The following is a 6,437-nucleotide window of genomic DNA, read 5'->3' on the forward strand; positions in this document are numbered from 1 at the left end:
TATTTCCAGGAAGGAAAGGGGAAGGTGCTCTCTTTTCCCTTTCCTCCTCCTCGCTGATCAGAATGGCAATGTAATGGCAGGAGCTCAACCAACTCAATAAATACTTGTTGTTGAACTATCAACTGCACTGGGCGAATTCTTTCACCATTAACATGCATAATTTATCAACTCCATTGTTACACAATATGGTGTAACACCATTAAACCCTACTTTATTTGAACCATTCCTTCCATCTTCGTGACTTGTCAGAAAGCTTTCTGAAGAGAAAAAACTCAAAGTGGGGCAAACACCGACAGAGATATATAGATAAGTTTCAAAGACCTCAATGATCTTTACAATATGAATTAGTTCCACCTCTATACCACGAGTAGACTCTGGATGCTCATTTTCTATGCATGAATAAACCATAATGCAGAGTAGTCAAATAGGCTATGCCCAAGGTACTTGAGTCCACAGTAATAAAATCAGAACGTTACATATTAAGAAGTCAGTTATAAAAAAAAAATTTCAATAAAATGACCTCAATTAACAACCAGTCAATCAGCTCTTTATTGGACAGCTTTCGATGACTCTTGAATTAAATTAAAAATACTGAAAGGAGATAAAAAATAGGCCTCTGCCCTAGGGGAAATTAAAGATCTAAGAAATCTAAGAGCTAATGGTGAGAGCTCTGATGATCTCTATGACTTACATTCAATCTAAAATCTAACAATCTAAAGAAACCTAAGAAAATAAGATAACACCACCTGATTTATTAAGTATTCAATGAGTACTAGGACAGAAGAGTTCTGTCCTAATACTCAGTAGACTGTTATGTCAGAATATAATACTCTATGTCAGTAGAGGATGGGTGGAGCTTTTTTCTAGCTGAAGTGGTCTGGCTTCACATAGGAGTAAGATTTAGGTGTGTTGTTCCTCAAGGATGGAAAGATTTGGATAGTGAGAATGGGGGTATCTGGTGGGTGAAGCCAAAAGACAGACCCCAAAGCAAATAGCAGACAGAGCCAGTTTGGCAGCAATAAACACACCAATTTAAGTGGGAATGATTATGGGGAAAGTACCTGGAGCTTTAAATTTGACTGGCTCAGATTAAGAAATCTAAATTTGATCCAACGGGGAACAAATTTCTAAATGGAAAGAGACATTTGAAAAATAAATCTAGAGTCAGAATAGAGGATCAACTTCAGGAATGGAGAGAGTACAGATAAAAAAAACATTAAGGAATTTTATCATAAGGTGAATGGAAACCGGGGGACAGTGAAGACAGGACTAGTTACTGATGAGTTGGGACTAGATGAACTTTATCCTCTCCTAAAAGATCATTACATTTAGTATACATCTCAATCAATTGACTTAAAATCTCACAATTTTCCTTGCTCCTCAATCCCTAAGAGTTCTTTCCCAGACATTTGCATCTTCCTAGCCCCCAAACTGGCTTCTCCAACCACACAATATACTCCAGCCAAAACAAAGAATTGTATTTACTACTTTCCTAGACACATCAGGAAATTCTCAATCCTGTAACTTTTTCATGCTATTGTTTCTACCTTTAATGTCCTCTTTCTCTGCAAAGTCTAGCTATTCTTCATACCCCAGTTTAAATGGCCATTTTTCCACCAAGCTTCCCAGAAGCCCCAGTAATTATTGCTTCTCAATACTCTACTCTTCTCTAAAACACTTAAAAAAACCCAAAACTTATCACTGTTCCTTATCTCCCCTAATAAACTGTATACTCCCTGTGGAAAACATACCCAATTTATTTTTGGTTTTCTTGCCTCCTCTTTTCATAGGTAGTTGAAGATATTAATAATATATGGCAACAGCAGAGTATAATGAATGGCTAAGAGGACAGACTCTGAAGACAGGCAGCTCGAGTTTGGGTCTTAACATTGTCATTTTTCAGCTATGTGACCATGGGCAAGTTACTGGACCTCTCTAAACTTCAATATCTATATGTATAAAATGGATATAGTAATAGCAGATATTTTATAAGATTGTCAGAGAACTTGGATTAGAACAGTGCAAGCACCATAAAGGTGTCTATTAGGTACAGTGGAAAAACAATGAATATATTGTGTTGAGTAAAGATCTATTTATGAAAAGCAAAATGTCAAAAGCAACGCTAGTCTCTAGGTACAAAACAGGTATATACAAATTCTTCCTAAATCTTATCTATGCCGTAAAGGTTAGTTGTGTCCTTTAAAATCTTAACAATGGTTCTGTTTTAGTTTGACATTTGACATTCTAAGAAAATATTTAGTTCAGCTTCTTGTGGCAATAGACACCTAAATTGGCATCCTCGCCTCCAGTCTTATTCCCTTTAATCTATCCTCCACAAGGTTCACAGAGTAATCTTCCTGAAACATAGATCTAATGTTTTTCCACTGCTATACACTCTCTCCATCTCATTCCCTTAAGATAAAGATTAAACTGATTAGCATCTCATACAAAATTGTCCTAACATGGTCCCAGCCTAGTTTCCAACTTCATCTTTCAACACTTCTTACCACAAAACCTAATTACCTGGCCACACCTAAAAGGCTTTTGGTATGTCATTTTATCTGTCTAAACATCCCTGTATTACTCTGCTAGGGCTGTCATAATAAAATACCACAGACCGGGTAGTTTATACAACAGAAATTTATTGTCTCCCGGTTCTGGAGGCTAGAAGTCCAAGATCAAAGTGTTGGGAGATTTGGTTTCTCCTGAGGCTCGCAGATGGCCACTTTTTCTGTGTGTCCTCAACATGGTTTTTCTCTGTACACATATCGCTGGGGCCTCTTTTTGTGTCCAAAGTTCCTCTTATAAGGACACCAGTCAAAGTAGATTATAACCCACTCTAAAGGCTTCAGTTTAATCACTTCTTTAAAGGCCCTATCTCGAAATATAGTCACATTCTGAGGTCATCTGGATTAGGGCTTCAACATTTAACAAAAGTTTTGGAGGGATGGAATTCAGCCCACAACAACCCCTTCTCTTCTTTGTCCAGGCTAATTCCCACTTGTCTTTCCAAACTGGCCCAAGACTTTCCACCCCAGGAAGATTTCAGTGCCCTTTCTCTGTTCCCACAGTTCTTCTTTATGGTGGTGTCTGTATGCTGCTATCCTATTACCACACTATCACAACTGTCTCTTTCCCTGTTCAGACTGTATTTCTTAAGAGCAGAGACTAAATTCTAGCACATAGTACTTAGTATGGTTCCCTGTAGGTATTTAATAAAGATTTGATTATTGAGAGAAAGTATAAAAAACCCATGAACTTGAAGAAAGGCAAATGTAAGTTCAAATCCTAGCTCTACCATTTATCTTGTGACTTTGGGCAAGGCACTAAATGCTGAACTTCTACATAAGGTAGCTGTTAAGATAAATGACCTAATTATAATAAAAAAAACATCTAGTTGTGGAGTAGGTACACAGTAGGTTCTCAGTAAATATTGAGTAAAGATTCTGAGATGCCTGAATTTGACACCTAGTTCTACCACTTAGTAGCTGAATGGCCTTGGGTATGTTAACTTATCCTCTGCTTCAGTTGCAATGGTTCATCTTTTTTTTTTTTTATGGCTGAGTAGTATTCGTGTGTGTGTGTGTGTGTGTGTGTGTGTGTGTGTGATATCTTCTTTATCCAATCATCTGATGAGGGACAGTTGGGTTATTTTCATGTCTAGGCTAATGTAAATAATGTTGCAATGAACACAGGAGTACATATATCTTCACGAATAAGTGTTTTCAAATTTGGGGGGTAAATACCCAGAATAGGGATTGCTGGGTCACATGGTGGCTCTATTCTTTGAGGAACCTTCCTACTGGTTTCCATAGTGGCTGTACCAATTTACAAACCTACCAGCAGGTATGAGGGCTCACTTTTCACCACATCCTCTCCAACACTTAATTGTCTAAATGATAAGAGTCATTCAAATGGGTGTGAGGTAGTTATCTCATTGTGGTTTTGATTTGCATTTCCCTCACAGCTAGTGTAAGTCAGATGGAAAAGAACAAGAACCAAAAATCCCATAATTTTAGTCATATGTAGGATATAAAAGAAAAACAAAAGAATAAACAAAACAAACAAATTCCTAGACACAGACAACAGAGTGGTGATTGCCAGAGGGAAAGGGAAGTGGAGGGAGAACAAAGAAGGTAAAGGGGGTTAAATACAAGGTGATGGAAGGAGACTAGATTTTGGGTGGTAAGCACACAACAGAGTATACAGATGTTGTATCATGAAGTTGTACACCTAAAATTTATAGAATGTTACTAGCCAATACATATAATTTTTAAAAAGCACCTCATGTGTTTCTGTAAGTTAATATAGGTAAAACATTTAGATGGTTATCTAATGCATAGTAAGCATTATATAAGTATTTCCTATTATTTCATGAGCACCGCAGGTCTGAATAAATATGACTGGAAACCATGAATAACTTAGTTCTTTCAATACTAAGTCATTTAAAATATATTACTTTAATTCCTCTGATTTCTTACCAGCTAAACAAGGTGGTAACTAAAGAGGTGCAAAAATTGGTACAGATAACAGAGCTCAAAATAAACACGAAATAATATATCTGTCTCTTTCCTTATATTAGTTTTTAATACATATATGAATATTGAAGTAAAATTTTTAAGAAACAAGTTTTTCTACTGTTAACACCTATGATATTAAGCATTTTCAATACAGAATAACACTCCTTGGTTCATATTTTCAACTGCAGATTCACTAAAACTTTGAACCAGAAAGGACCCTAGAGATGAAAAATCGAATCCTATGTTTTACATAAGTAAACTGAGGTTGGCCTGGAAAGCACTTTTAGGGTCTTAATGAGCAACCTTCTGGGGGACGGAAATCACAAAAAGAGAGAACAACTTGTTCAAAAGTACTAAAGCTGGGGTTTGGACTTATTGTAGATTCCAAAGTATAGAAAACAGTATTGGGAAATAATACTGAATAATGCCTTTAAGAGAATTTCTGAAGTAGATACAAGTTACTTGACCTGTAACTTTGAAGCAAGGCAAATCTTGGTTTGAATATCCAATTATTGTCTTTGAGCCTCAGACTTAGTGCCAAAGAGTTATTACAGTGATTAAGGGAGTGAATGTATGTAAAGCTCATAACTGGGGTGCCTGGTAGATTGAAAGTACTCAAATGTTTGTTCTTTCCAACCCCTTCCATCGTATGAATAAAAACCTGTAAAATAACAAAACAGTGTCTTTCATAAAATGTATGCTTGCTGAATGTCTGAGACTTGTTGCACATTACTCAATTTTAAAACTAGAAAGCTGGATGAATGTTGAGATGATAAGGTATCTTCATCCCTGCCCTTTCTCACCACCAACTGTCCTTCACAATTTGTTCCGAAGTGTCACGTCACCACCATTAGCATGCCATTTGGAGACCAATAGCTCAGGCATCCAATTCTACAGCAACGACTTGAAGGTCGAGAAAAAATGTACTGAAATATTTATTTTTCAAAAACTGCACCAGTCCATTTCACTTTATTTCTATGGTCCATTCTAGCTTGATGAATTGCCAGTGAACGGTTTCTGTTTCTACGGCGCAGAAACTGCAGGTTTAAATGAAAGGGTTGTGGACAAGTAACTGAGTTCACCACTATCATGACCTAGAAATCTTTTAAGTGTTTGAGAGGTTATCTTTATGCCAGCACTAAAAAGGACACCTGCCAGTATCCCTTATTTGCGCTTGAAACTCAAGTCAACCGTTTCTTTGAAAAGAAGTGTGGTATCTGCCTCAAAATCAATCCCAAGAAAAGTCCAATTCAACCCAACATAGAAAGAGCTCTTTGCAATACCCTCTCCTCTCGCTCACATCACAGATGGCGACCGAGGCTTAAGGTTAAACCGCCAGTCACTAAAGCTGCTCTTCTCTCAGGGTCGGGGGCCTCGGTGGATAATGTCCCGCTGGGGATGAGAATGCTGCCAATCGTGAGAAGTGGGGTGCACCCGGAAACAGGGGCGCAGTGCCCATCACTTCGCACCCACACTTGGGAAACAATCCACTTTCCGGGGCGGGGACACGGCGAGACCCTGCCCTCCAGCACCCAGCCTTGGGCTTGGGTGTCCGTGCCTGACCTCGGAGGACCGGGAAGAACGCGGGTTGGGAAGGCTCCTCCGTTTTCAAGGGAAGTTGGCAAGTTCGGGTAGTGCACGGGGAAGGTTACTCACCGGAACAGCCCGGAGTCCTCCGCCCCCGTAGCCTCAAGGAAAAGCTTCTAAAGCGGCGGCAGCCTCAGAGTTGCAGCGGAGCGGCGGCCACCGCCTGGAACCGCCCGGGCGTGGCTGCGAAGGGCGGGCGACTTCACATCATTACTCCGCGACTTCAGTTCTACAGCGACAGCGGGTCAATGGCAGTCCCCAAGCATCTGGAGAGGAGCAAACTGGCCCCACTCTCCCAGCAGCCCCCACGGCACCAGCCTTCGACTGGCT

At 39.4% G+C, this 6,437-nt stretch overlaps 1 protein-coding gene across 1 annotated transcript in view; it reads right to left on the reverse strand.

The window, feature by feature from the left end:
* TRAK2 (trafficking kinesin protein 2) overlaps positions 1-6,390 on the reverse strand; it is a 56,707-nt gene extending 50,317 nt beyond the window's left edge. Inside the window, exon 1 of the mRNA XM_024563848.4 lies at positions 6,177-6,390. The gene's annotated coding sequence lies outside the window, so the exon portion shown is untranslated. The remainder of the gene's footprint in view (positions 1-6,176) is intronic.
* Positions 6,391-6,437: the final 47 nt, after the last annotated feature.

The sequence above is a fragment of the Desmodus rotundus genome, chromosome 2, assembly GCF_022682495.2.
Source record: "Desmodus rotundus isolate HL8 chromosome 2, HLdesRot8A.1, whole genome shotgun sequence".
Lineage (NCBI taxonomy): Eukaryota > Metazoa > Chordata > Mammalia > Chiroptera > Phyllostomidae > Desmodus > Desmodus rotundus.